We start from the raw sequence: 13,355 nt of genomic DNA on the forward strand, positions 1-13,355 counted from the left end.
CCGATGCTGCCATGTGGCATTAATAAGACATGTGGGCATGGTTTTCCTCCTCTGTGACTATACACCAATTTAAAAACAAACAAGAATAACTAGCAATCTTGAGTTGGAAACCTAGTCACACCCATTCTGGCCCTCTGGCTGCCTTATTTGTCCTCCTTGGTGCTGATTTGCTCCTTGTGTTCATATTTTGTAATACAACTAAACATATATATTTTTTAAGTGCCCTTACGTCCTTTGTGGATAAGAATGGAAAACTAATAAAACAGATAAAATACTTCTGTGATTTGCTAAGAAAAGTTCCTCTTTGCCCAACCTTAGGACTGTAGACCCAAGTTTACACGTCCAGCTGGGCCACTGTGTAAAGCAACAGAAGCATCCAGAAACTTTGCTCATTTATGTACCTTCCCAAGCTGTGTGTTCTTATCATCAAGCATTTAGAACACGTGTAGATGCCACTTCGAACATTGGAAAGTATGTGCAGATGTGGGCTGCAGAGCCATGAGAGCCAGCAGTTTTCGAGAACTAGACTAACGAAGTTCTAGGAACTAGAGAACTGAAAATGAATTCTTGATAATGTCCTGGATAGTATCTCTCTTGTTTTTCCTAGGAGTTACATGGGGAAACTGAAATTGACCAGCCAATTCCCTTCCTCGCTCTTTCATCCACTTACACACAGCCATCAGCTCAGCAATGTCCCTGGGTAGACTCAGAATCCAGCATAGCCATGACCGTCTCAGAAAATGGCAAAATTCTGTAGTTCTGTGAAGAGTATGTTGTTGGTGGACACACATGCATATCTCTCTCTAACCCCTTGCTCTACGCCAAATTGCCCTAAATCTGTAAAAATATTCAGAAGCTAGATCTACCTCAGGCTTTTATTGACATCATTTTATCTCAAGATGATGAACCCAATGTTTATCTTGACAGCTTTTACAATGGACTTCTTCGGAAATCAATAATCATAAGCAATGCAGATAAAATATTTTTACAGAAAAATACAAAATGCTAAGCATTGCATGAAAACAGGTACACTGGTTAATAAGGATGTGACCCACATATGAATATTTAATTTTCAGACAGCAAATTATATTCCAAGTCTAAACCAACTGGATCATTGCATTTTGGAGAAAGGGAAACTTTCCTGGGAAATTAATGGCCAATTCCAAGTTATATCTTAGTTTACAAGTAAAGCTTTTTCCTTAGTCAATGAATAAAAAAATACAAGGCTAGCTGAGCCCTCATTCTGCAGAGGACACCGATGTCTCAAGTCCCTGAACTGATGCAGTTGGCTCACGGGAGGCTGTCCCCAATGTTTTTGCTAAGTAAGAAAAGTATTTTCCCTATTGATGGGAGTTAAAAATTTTTATTAAAAATATATTAGTCACAGAAAAATAAAATGGAATGTCACAGGCACATGTTCTGGCAAAGTCCTCGTGATAGACACTTACCGTAAGAGGCCTTTCCATCTCCTCAGCATTTCACACACATCAATAAATGGTTGTCATTGACAAGGAGTTTAATATGCAGAATACCCCAGAGGCCTCTGTTATCTCCCAGCCTGTTCAGCATTGATGTGGAGCCTCTTGATGAGATTTTTCAACACCAGGAAGTAACATATGTATAATCGGCTTGTCTAACCTGCTGTCACTCTCCCAAGGGATTCCAGACATTCGGTCTCTCCTCCCCAGAGGTTCTCAAATGTGACTGCCACTTGGGCTGAGCTGAGTTCCCTCATCTCAACCAAAGGAATGAATAAATCCAGTTATTGGGAAAATTTAAGCAAGAGTGATATAAGTTCCCAAAAGCTGAAACAAATAACATCAGGATTGGTATCAATAAGAAATTTGCTGTTGAAAGCTATGTTTCTGACACAATTTGTAAGTACACTTTGCGAGTACAGTTTGCATATCTATACGAAGACATTCCTGCTTTTTTGGTTTCAGCATCTCCCATAAAGAGTTCCCACCATAGTTGAGATCACTTAGAAAATAGGTTTTGAAGTCTTGAGTTCAAGCCTAAACCCTGAGATATGTGACCATTTGGCTGGTTTCCTAGACTAGAAAAGGGAAGCCAGCAGGTTTTGAAAACTAGGGTTATAAAGTTTTAGGAGTTGGAAAGCTGAAATTTAATTTTTTATAATATCTCTAATATCACATCTCCTATCTTTCCCACAAGTGAAATGGGAAAACTTAGTGATAGGTGATCAAAGAAGGGTTGCTGTTAGCAGTTAGTTAGAGAACATACCTTAAATACATTTTGCAAACTATAAAGCATTCCATAAATGCTTCTTATTCATGCAACTATAACGATCACTGCTTTTCATGGACAGAAGGGAGTAGAAGAATATTTTGAGTTTTCAGGGAAAGGCTAAGGTGTATAGAATAGCATTTTCTTTCTGTGCTCTACAAAATTTTTTGTATGTATTAGGTGTATGCTTTTACCAGAGTTACAAAAAGAAAAGTGTCCCTAACGGTGGGCCTCTGCTTGGTTTCTGCTGACGACTGACTCTTCTCCAATTCTTGCAGTCTGCCCTTCTCCGAGTGAAAAATAACTGAGCTAGACTTTCCTGAGAGTCACATGAGGAGACTGGGGTATCAGATAAAGAGGAAGCCAAAGATAAGTCTTTGCAGATTCATGAGCTATTTCATCCTTTAAATGAAGAATTCTGAGTATAGTATAGTTCCTCTCAAGGCGTCAGAGAGAGGAGACTGGCTGGTTGCATCTAAGGACATGAGAAATTGAGGGAAAGAAGAGTCCAGACGTTTAGCTGGAACTGAATGAAACAGGGTATGATTAGAAGGAAGTTCTCTGTAACTCCTGATCTCTATGAATTTACAACCTGGTATTTGGCTGTTCTTCAGTCATTTAACCTGGATTCAATCACAAACAATAGTCCTATTGAGTTCTGTAAAGTCAATACTTCTTACACTCTTTAATTCAGGCAAAGCTCCAGTAGAAAGTATCCTGTTTGTTTAATGTTTTCAAAGTCTATTCAGTTCAATCAGATTTACAAGGTTATGTTATTCCCTAGCCACTTCAGAGCACTCTCTTATCTCGTATTCCCTCTGCCTGTCAACCTAAGTAGCATTTTCTTAAAGGAATACAAAATGAATTTGGTCAATTGAGTACATACTCGGAACTCTTTGGGGTCATCACTCCAGCATCGACATCATTAGGCCACCCAGTTACCAGGCCACAAGCTACACGTGATAATTCTTGCAGAAGGAAGAAATGTTAAGAAAATAGCATTTCAAGGTACCTCGCAGCCTAAAACAACAAGTAGGACATAAACTCTAGTTGCCAGATTGTAAATGGGCTAACAACAATCTCATTGTTCCTGAGGCTTCAGACCCAGAGAAAAGTGGTTAAAGAGGGGAGGAGATCATATAGTTATAACTCTTTTTCTTATTACAAAAACAGTACATTCTCATTGTAGAAAAAAACAGAGGCAAGTAAAAATAAAATTAAAAAATACAATATCAAAGCCAGCCTCTGTTGGCATCCTGGTATATATCTTTTCAGACAGATTTTTATGTTCACACATACATACTCTTACAAAAATAGGATTGTAACATACATAATATTTTATAACCCACATTATCTTTTTTTAACTTACAACTTTGTGAGTAACTTTCTATGTCAATAAATATTCATCCATAAAATTTTAAATGGTTGGATAGTATTTCAGTGTATAGGTGGACCATATTTACTTAATCAATTTCCTATCATTAGATACTTAGAAAATCCCCAATTTCAAATATTATAAACAACATAAAATTGAAAGTTTTTTTCTTTAAGTCTTAATTACTTCCTTAGAATAAGGCCAAGCCATGGACTTCCCAGACACATTACTAACACTTCTGATGGCCAAATTTTCCTCCGGAAAAACTGCACCCACTCATACCCCTCCCATGGCCACAGGGAGTGTCCACATCCCGACATTGGAGATGACTACTTGGTATTTATCAGTATTATAAGTAAGAAATGCTAACCCTCCTGGCTTAATTTTCATTTATTTAATGAGCAGCAAAGCTGAAACTGCCCCTCTCTTTACCAGCTGGTGGAATTGCATCTGGGCACAGTGTTTCGCCAGAGAGGAGAGCAACTCCACGCAGCAGGAAGGCTGCCGCCTGCATCACACTTTGTGTGAGAACAGAATCATCAAAAAGCGAGAACCATAAACACACTGGACCATCTGAGGGCTCAGCAGGTTCTTGTAAACATGAAGGAGGTTATTGTGTGATGTGGCCCCGCTTATCTACTTTTACTTTTGTGGACTGTGATTTTGGGGTCATATCCAGCAAATTAAAAAGCTTCCACACAGAAAAGGAGACAATCAGCAAAGTGAAAAGTCCACCTCTGGAACGAGAGGAAATATTTGCAAACCATATATCTGACAATGGGTAAATTTCCAACGTGCATAAAGAACTCCTACAACTCAATAGCAAAAAAACGAATAACCCGATTTAAAAATGGGCTAAAGACTTGAATAGACATTTCTTCAAAGAAGACATACAAATGGCCAACAGGTATATGAAAAAGTGTTCAACACCACTAATCATCAAGGAAATGCAAACCAAAACCACAACGAGAGATCACTTCACACCTGTTAGAAAGGCTATTACCAAAAAAAAAAAAACAAAAAGACAACAAGTGTTGGTGAGGATGTAAAGAACTTGGAACCCTTATACACTGTTGCTAGAAATGCAAAATGGTGCAGCCATTGTGGAAAATGGTTTGGAGGTTCCCCAAAAAATTAAAAATAGAACCATATGATCCAGCAATCCTACTTCTGCATATTTATCCAAAAGAATCAAAATCAAGATATTGAAGAAATATTAGCATTCCCTTGTTCATTGCAGCCCTATTCACAGTAGCCAAGTTATGGAAACTAAGTGTCCATCGGCGGAGGCATGGATAAAGAAAATGTTGTGTATACATACAGTAGCCCCCCCTTATCTGCAGGGAATACATTCCAAGACCCCCAGCGGATGCCTGAAACCACGGATGGTACTGAACCCCATATATAATGTGTCCTTTCCTATACATACACACATATGATGAAGTTTAACTTATAAATTAGGCACAGTAAGAGATTAACAACAATAATAATAAATTAGAACAATTATAACAATATACTGTAGTAAAAGTTATGTGAATGTGGTGTCTCTCTCACAGTATCTTATTGTACAAAGTCAACGCTTTTTCCATCTTTAAGCACTTATCACGCACTGTGGCTGAAACTTTGGCAGTTTGAGGTGTGACGGCAAAAGTAGCATGAATTTCTTTTTCCTTCTTCACAATTTCACGTATAGAAGATTCGTTCTTACCGCAGATCTTAACAACCTCAGCATACGATTTTTTTCTTTCCGTATTAAGTGGCGAACTTTCACCTTTTCACTTGAAGGAAGGACTTTTACAGTTTCTCTTTGGCATATCCAAACTGTCAGCATCACTACCATTGTGCCCTGTGGCCATTGTGAAGTAAAATAAGGGTGACTTGAACACAAGCACTGTGATACCCCACAACAGTAGATCTGATAACCAAGGCGGCTACTAAGTGACTAACAGGCAGGTGGCGTCCACAGTGTGGATCCGCTGGACAAAGGGATGAGTCAGGTTCCAGGAGGGATGGAGCGGGTCTGCTTGAGATTTCATCAGGCTACTCAGAACAGTACACAATTTAAAACTTATGAATTGTTTATTTCTGCAATTTTCCAGTTAATATTTTCGGACTGTTGTCGACCATGGGTAACTGAAACCTCAGGAAATGAAACTATGGATGAGAGAGGACTGCTGTGCAGTGGAATATCATTCAGCCTTTAAAAGAAAGAGATCCTGCAACATGTGAAAATGCGGACAAACCCATGGACAACTTAGCATCTGATTATGCTAAGTCAAATAAGCCAGTCACGGAAGGACAAGTACTGCGTGTGAGGTAACTAGAACGGTCAAACTCCCAGACGCACAGTGGAAAATAGTGATTGCTGGGCCCTGGGGGGAGGAGAGGAGGAAGTGGGGAGTTGTTGTTCATTGGTTGTGCAGTCTCAGTTACGCAAGATGAGAAAGCTCTAGAGAGCTACTGTACAACATGGTGCCCATCGTTAACAACACTGTATGGGATTCCTAAGAATCTGTTCAGAGGGTAGATCTCATATTAAGTGTTCTTACCACAATAAAATAAAAGTTCTTTAAATAACAAAATAAAGGAGGTTAAATATGTAAGGACATTTGAAGGACTAAAAAGACATTCTTAACCAGTTCTGAGATCAGAAATGTTTAATAGAACCATCATGGGTTGAATTGTATCTCCTCCAAAACTTCACATATTGACACCTTAACCGCCAGTAGCCTCAGCATCTGTGTGGAGATGGCCCACAGGAAACGGAGATACACTGCCATTCAGGGCTTTCCTAAAACCAAATGGATTCCTTAAAGTAAGAAAGTGTTGTGTGAAAGAGAAATGAGGACTGAGAAGCATAAACATCTTACCTCTGGACCCACAGAGGCAGAATTCAGCCGATGAATAAGGTTTCCTAGTTCCTTATTAATTTACTCCCAATTAGCTGGCTGGCTGATGACTGCTTGATTGCCTTCTCCCTCTGTGTCTCAGTGCTTCCAATGGAAGATCATAAAATCAGTTCCATAGATGCCAATTGCCAGTCCTAGTGGTCTAGTGGTTAAGATCTCATGCTCTCACCACCATGGCCCAGGTTTGATTCTAAGTCAGGGAAACATACCACCTGTCTGTTGATTGATTTCAAATACCAGCAAGGTCACCCATGGTGGACAGTTTTCAGAAAAGCTTCCAGACTCAGAGAGACTAAGAAGAAGGACCTAGCCACCCATTTTCAAAAAAGATTGGCCATGATGGGGCTGGCCCCGTGGCCGAGTGGTTGAGTTCGCGTGCTCCGCTGCAGGCGGCCCAGTGTTTCGTTGGTTCGAATCCTGGGCGCAGACATGGCACTGCTCGTCAGACCACGCTGAGGCAGCGTCCCACATGCCACAACTAGAAGAACCCACAACGAAGAATACACAACTATGTACCGGGGGGCGTTGGGGAGAAAAAGGAAAAAAATAAAAAATCTTAAAAAAAAATAAAAAAGATTGGCCATGAGAAGCAGTGGAGCATTGTCTGATATAGTGCTGGAAGGTAGGAGGGTGGTGCAAAAAGACCAGGCAGGGTTCCACTCAGCTGTCCACAGGGGCACTAGGAGTCAGAATCCACTCTAGGGCACTGACAAAGACACCAATACAAATGGAAACGCGTGATCAATGAAAAAGATGTTATATATCAAGCATTGGTGTTTTCCTTATTTGAATGAATAACCTGTCACTTTACCCAGCAGATATCATTATTTTAATAAATTGAGATTTATGATATTCATAATCTGTTTATTGAATTCATATAAAATTATTGAAAAGTAATATAGCATAACTCATCCTTTTCTTTAAAATATAAATACTCAGTGTTTATATCCTTCAAATGAAGGGGAACATTCTCAGAGCTTGCAACGAGCATGATTACCCCCATCTTACATTACGTATATACTGGCTGAGGAATCGAGAAACTTCTTTAATAAAGACCGTGGCAGACTGCAGAGACTGAATTACGAGTTTTAATAACCATTTCAAATATTTGCGTATTCAACTTGTTCAGAAGGTATTGATTTGTTTGCCTATTATTCTTATGGAAAACTGATCTGAAAGCATGATACCAGGCGTGCACTTCCCTCTTTGAGATTATTTCAGGTTTAGGCAGAAGGAAGTAGAGCTCAGAGGCAAGGACGCTGGCAGTCATGGCAAAGAGCACCCCAAGCAGACAGACGGGGCACCTGCACTGTGCTCTCTCCAGACCAGCTTTACTCCAGACCCCTGACAGGTACCCGCTGCCTGAGTCAGATGCCTCAGAACTCACCCTGGACTTCTTCTTCTTTATAATCCCTACCCCATTGGTCACAACTCTGTCAACACTGGCAATGCAATCACCCTGGACCCTGGCCCTTTCTCCAGCCCCACTGCTAGTGCTCAGGCAGCGGCATCACTTTCCGCTGTGGAATGATCTGCTAAGGTGTCCTCATGTTTTCACTCCTTTCCATTCAATCCAGCTACCCACACAGTCCCAGATCCCCAAAGTTAAATTCATGGGATAAATCTGGTCATACTGCATCCTGACGGAAAACATTCAATGACTTTTTTTGTCCATCACACCAAATCCAGACTCTGTGGCCCTCTCCTGATCCCCTATTATCCGGCCCAGCCTAGCTTGGTTAGTCCAAACTTCATGCATCTGTATCATCACTGGACAGACCCACTCTAGAAAGATTTTTTAAGTGTAATGTGTTCATATTTTTAACTTTTTAAGCAATTTGAATTTTTGCAAAGCTTTATGCAGTGAGAATGGTTTCCCTTATTCAAAGTATAACAATAATTGAACGCTGTATGTACAGGAAGTAGAAGTAAAACTCAAGGAGGTTTTAATTACATGTTTAAAGATTATAATCCTTGCACGTGGATTTGGGGGACAATTATAATTTATTAAAATGATATAAAACTTTAGATCAATCTTCATATTATGTGATAACTAGGTTATTAACAGCTGGGCATACTTTCTATGCCAACCTGCTGCATAGTTTTTACCAATTTACTTTGGATGGAAACCCATTTCAACCTTAAGGTGTTCTCTTCAGCTATCTTATGGGGCAGGGGGGGTTCTTGCCACAGACATGCTAGGTTGTTTAACATTCTTGAAGTCAAATTGTTAGGTTTTCCTGTTAAAATTCCAATACACATCCTTTATTCAATTAGCATCAGCTCTTCATTTCATCCATTCTCTTTTCCTGTAGCAACTGTGAAATAATAATTAAAACACTTTGTACAGCAGAAAGAAGAGGTCCTCAGGGCTTTGCTACATAATTCAGTTGTTAATAAACGGTTCTGTGAGAATAGAAATGGTTCCACTAGGTTCTATCCATTGTGGGTGGAAAGCCCAGCATATAAAATTGAATTATGATTGTTTTTATTAAAAATGAGAATAATTTTAATTGAAGAATGAAGCAGCACTTTCAGATTTAGACCATGGAATCTAACGTTCTCACTTGAGGAGTGAGAAGTAACCTGGCTAAGGTCCAGAAGCTTCCATGCCCAGAGGTCAGGGCTCCCTTCCCAGTCTTACACCACCACCACCGAGGCTGCTGGGTCCCTGACCCTAGCTGAATGACCCGCGGATGTTCACTGGTCAATACGGTGGCTGGAACCTGTGAAGCACTCGATGATGGTTAGTAATTTTATATCTAATTTCACTTTCTATTCCACGTGAAAGGAAAATATATTTTCACAAAATTACAAAGCCTCCAGCTAATAAGTCTACAAGGTGACAAGGGGGTTTGCAGGTCACTGACTTTTCTTGAATATTCAAGCCATGATAAATCACTTTTGCCACAGCCATTTCTATATGAAGTGGCTTTTGGCCTAAAAGTACTTAAATAATCATTTCATTTGCCATATGTAGACCAAGATGTTGGGTCTGCCCCAAATTTTTAATCCTGTAATTGTTTCCAGATAAATTTTGAGTAATATTTATTATTCCATACAGCAAGGAAAGCAGATTCCATTTAGAGCCAAAGAGGCCTCTTGAGTGGTTTCTAATGCCACCAAAGCACATGGCCTCCAGGCCAGCCCTAGGAAGAATTGATGAATATATATGGATCTTTAGGACTATGACCTAAACCCAGTTAGCCCTGAGGAATCCATACATATTTGATGGGGATAAATCTTTATGAGGATTTCTTAAATAGCAACGTACCTATAACTAACATGATTAATAAGAAGATTAATTAATCATAATAATTAACAATTAGTAACAATTAACTGTAATTAATTACAATATATGTTAATGACATATATTAACATAGATAATATTAAGCTATATTATATTATATATTAAAGGTAAATATAATATCTATATATATCACAGTATATATTAATATGCAATATATTAATGTAGAATTATTAGTTATACAATACATATAAAATACGTATATAACATTAATATAGAACATGTAATATCAACATACGAACAATATTAAAGAACAAAAATCATTAATTATAATAATAAATCAGTGATTTTAAATAAATATTAAAATGATTAATAATAATATGGTTAATAACTAGTATGGCACTTTTCTTTGAAAAGTCAAATGAACTTCCCCATCTTATTTCACACACTTTCTCAGAATCCCTGTGAAGTTACCGGCCAGAGACGTCAATAATTACAGTGGGACAAAGTAAAGTACCAAGATGTCTCGTTTATCCAGGCAGAAAGTTTTCCAGGAGTGACACGAGGGCATATCTGTAGACAAGGCGACCTCCGAACCCGAGCGCCGCTCTCTAAAGGCGCAGGGGCCTGAGGACAGCCCCTCGTGTGCACGAGTGCGCCCAGCAGGCTGTCCGTCTCTCCTGGGTGGTCTCTCCCACAAGCACTGGCTCGCCTCCTGCCTGCTTCAAGTAAAACGACTTCACCATTTACTTTTGAACACCAGTTGCTCGAGCTTTCCAACCCTCAATGCCTCGCTTTTTATAATCCATTGGAGTATTCTGTTAATCCCCGCCGCCCCGGCCGCCCCCGCCACCCCCGCCACCCCCGCCACACACAGACCAGCCTGAATAGCTTTTGGGTTGCTTTCCAATTCAAGTGCCCAAAGCTGGGGCACTCCACGTTTTCTTTGGACTAAGAAAGCTTCTACATGAGTTATTTTTCTTCTGCCTGGTTAAAATATGCTGAAATAGTGCAAATCAGATGTCAAAGATATTTTAAACAGCAGCGTTTAACGAAAACCAAAACAAATAAATAAAACTACAGAAAACAGGAACACTAGCAGGCTTATCTCTAATAGCTTCTGCCAGAACCAAGTCCTCATTTCAGATCGTGAACAATGAGAAAAGTTTAGAAAGGGAAAGTGCTTATTTCAGTCTGACTGTGGCATTAATGAGAGATTAGGTGGAGGCACTCAGGGGTGGGAGTGGAATGAAGTATGTGCTTGTTGTGTGCCTGTGTACATGCGTTTGATTCCAGAATAATACGTAAATCAAATCCACATTTTTAGAATTATTTTTTATCATTTCAGATTGATTGGCTTGGTTAGAAAAAAATCCATATACAGGAAATAAGAAAAGCAGAAAATCTAAGCAACCTAAGTGGGTTAAACCTAGAAACGTATTTTCAGTTGAAATAGACACTCCCAGTGATATTGAGATATATATTTTTAAAAACACACATAGATATATATTTTTATAGAGAGAGATGTTTTTACAATATGTATATATTTTTAAGAATATATATCATCACAATGAATTCAGACATATATTTCCATATGTACGTATAGTACAATTATAACATTAGCTTCTGTTTGTGAGAGTTTTCTTTTACTTCTTTAAAGCTGTAAATATGAGGACGTGGCTCTCCTTGGCAGAGCCCGAGTGGCCCTCTGCATTTACTCTCTTTCTGAAGTGAATGCTTAATTGAATCGGAAACTGTCCTTCGTGCCTCACAAGTCCCAGATCTAGGTCTCGGTTAACTGCCCAGAAAAGCCCAGGAAGCTGGTGCTCAGAGCCACGGACAGCGGAACTTCAGGACCCACCTCCCGGGCAGGCTGTGACAAGCCCCAGCGGGAAAGACTCAGAGCATAAGGGTCAGGTCAATTAATGACAGTCTCTTATGCTGGCGCAGCATGTCACAGTTTAAAAAAGGTCCAAATTCTGTTTGAGAAAAACACTAATGCCCATGAACTCCTGGGCCTGCTCAGCGGTGAGGCGGGCATGGTGGGTCAGGCCACAGGATTTCCCTGCTGCAGACAAAATCCTGAGGGTCTCAGAGCGTGTGGGATTTGCTCAAGAAGTGAAGGCCAGAAGGAGCCAGAGCCCAGAGCAGACTGCGTGCTGCTGTCAGATGAAGACACAGGGGTGGCAGTGCAGCCTGAGCCGGGATCCCGTCTCTGCCAGTGGCTCTGCTGTGCAGAGTGGGGCAAGTCAACCGCTGTACCTCCTTTCCTACCACCTCCGTGAGCTTTCGAGGCAGTCAAACGTGTTAACACTATAAGATGCTTAGAATGCTTGGAATAGTAACGGTCGCGGACTACTAGCTACTGTAATACATGTGGCCCTTACCCTCAGAAGCAGATTCATATGAATACCTGAAGGCTTGGGAGCATGTTCTGAGAAAACACCAAAATCAGCAATTTAAGAAAAGAAAATACCTGTTGGATTAATTGGACTGAGGACAATGTAATCCACAGCTTCTGTTCGAGCCATTCCATGTTAGTGCATCTGAAAGCTCTTTTAGGCCCCTCTTGACTGAGTATTTGTTTTAGCTTCTTAAAATCCTTAAAAGGTATTCATTAATAAAAACCAACAAATGCTCATTTTATTTTCTTAGAATTTTCTGAGCTCAGGGACTAGTGTTAAGATGTTGGATCTCTGATGAACGGCCGAGGTGCAGAGCCCATGCCTTGGAACCACAGGGACCTGGCTCAGACTGTTACTTCTGATGTGGTCTGAGGAAAATTACTTCACTTTCCTGAACCTCCATTTCTCTACCTGGAACCCTATGAGCTAAACGCTTATTTCGCAAGTTTCTTTCAGAATTGAAGGTAATGAGTGTGAAGTTCCTGATAAATAGGAGGAGCCTGATATTTAATACCTCTTCTTACTATAATTGTGGTGACAAGCAATAGTTGAAATCACACCTATGAGTACCTTTTTTTGAAATAAACGTGAATTTGTTCTTGTATTCATTTCCTTGAGCTGCCATAACAAAGCCCCACACACGGGGCAGCTTAAACAACAGAAGTGCACTGTCTCAAAGTTTTGGAGGCCAGAAGTCTGAGAGCAGGGTGCTGCCGTGGGTGGCTCCCCTGAGGAACGTGAGGGTGAATCTGTCCTAGGCCTTGCTCCTTGGCCCCCATAGGTGGCTGTCTGCAACTTCACGTGGCATTCTCCCTTTTCTTGCCTGGCTCTAAAGTTCTGCTTTTCACAAGGACACCGGGGGTTAGGGCACCAGCATATGAATTTAGGAGGGACACAGTTCAACTCATAACATATACACACATGATAAACTATTAAAAAGAGCAAATGACTGATAAACACACAGTTAAGAGGTAGCTCCAGGGGCCAGAAGGAGAAGGGGATGGGATGGAGGACAGAGAATGAGGAAGTTCTAGCCCTGCCTGAGGTGATGGGTTCACAGGCGCTCATTACAGTGGAATGCTTTGTAACTTAGATACTTCATGTTTATTAGTTTATGTATGCCAGACAGATGTTTTAAAAGGAGAAAACAAGACAGTAAGAAGTGGTTTTCA

The 13,355-nt window shown here is 40.2% G+C and overlaps 1 long non-coding RNA gene across 1 annotated transcript; it reads left to right on the top strand.

Moving 5' to 3' along the window:
- Positions 1-5,479: 5,479 nt before the first annotated feature.
- Positions 5,480-10,855, top strand: LOC139075656 (uncharacterized). The gene is made up of 4 exons (XR_011526268.1): positions 5,480-5,571; positions 5,722-5,938; positions 7,753-7,882; positions 10,236-10,855. It is a non-coding gene; the product is annotated as an uncharacterized lncRNA (long non-coding RNA).
- The last annotated feature ends 2,500 nt before the right edge of the window (positions 10,856-13,355 follow it).

Source organism: Equus przewalskii, chromosome 14, assembly GCF_037783145.1.
Source record: "Equus przewalskii isolate Varuska chromosome 14, EquPr2, whole genome shotgun sequence".
Taxonomy (NCBI): domain Eukaryota; kingdom Metazoa; phylum Chordata; class Mammalia; order Perissodactyla; family Equidae; genus Equus; species Equus przewalskii.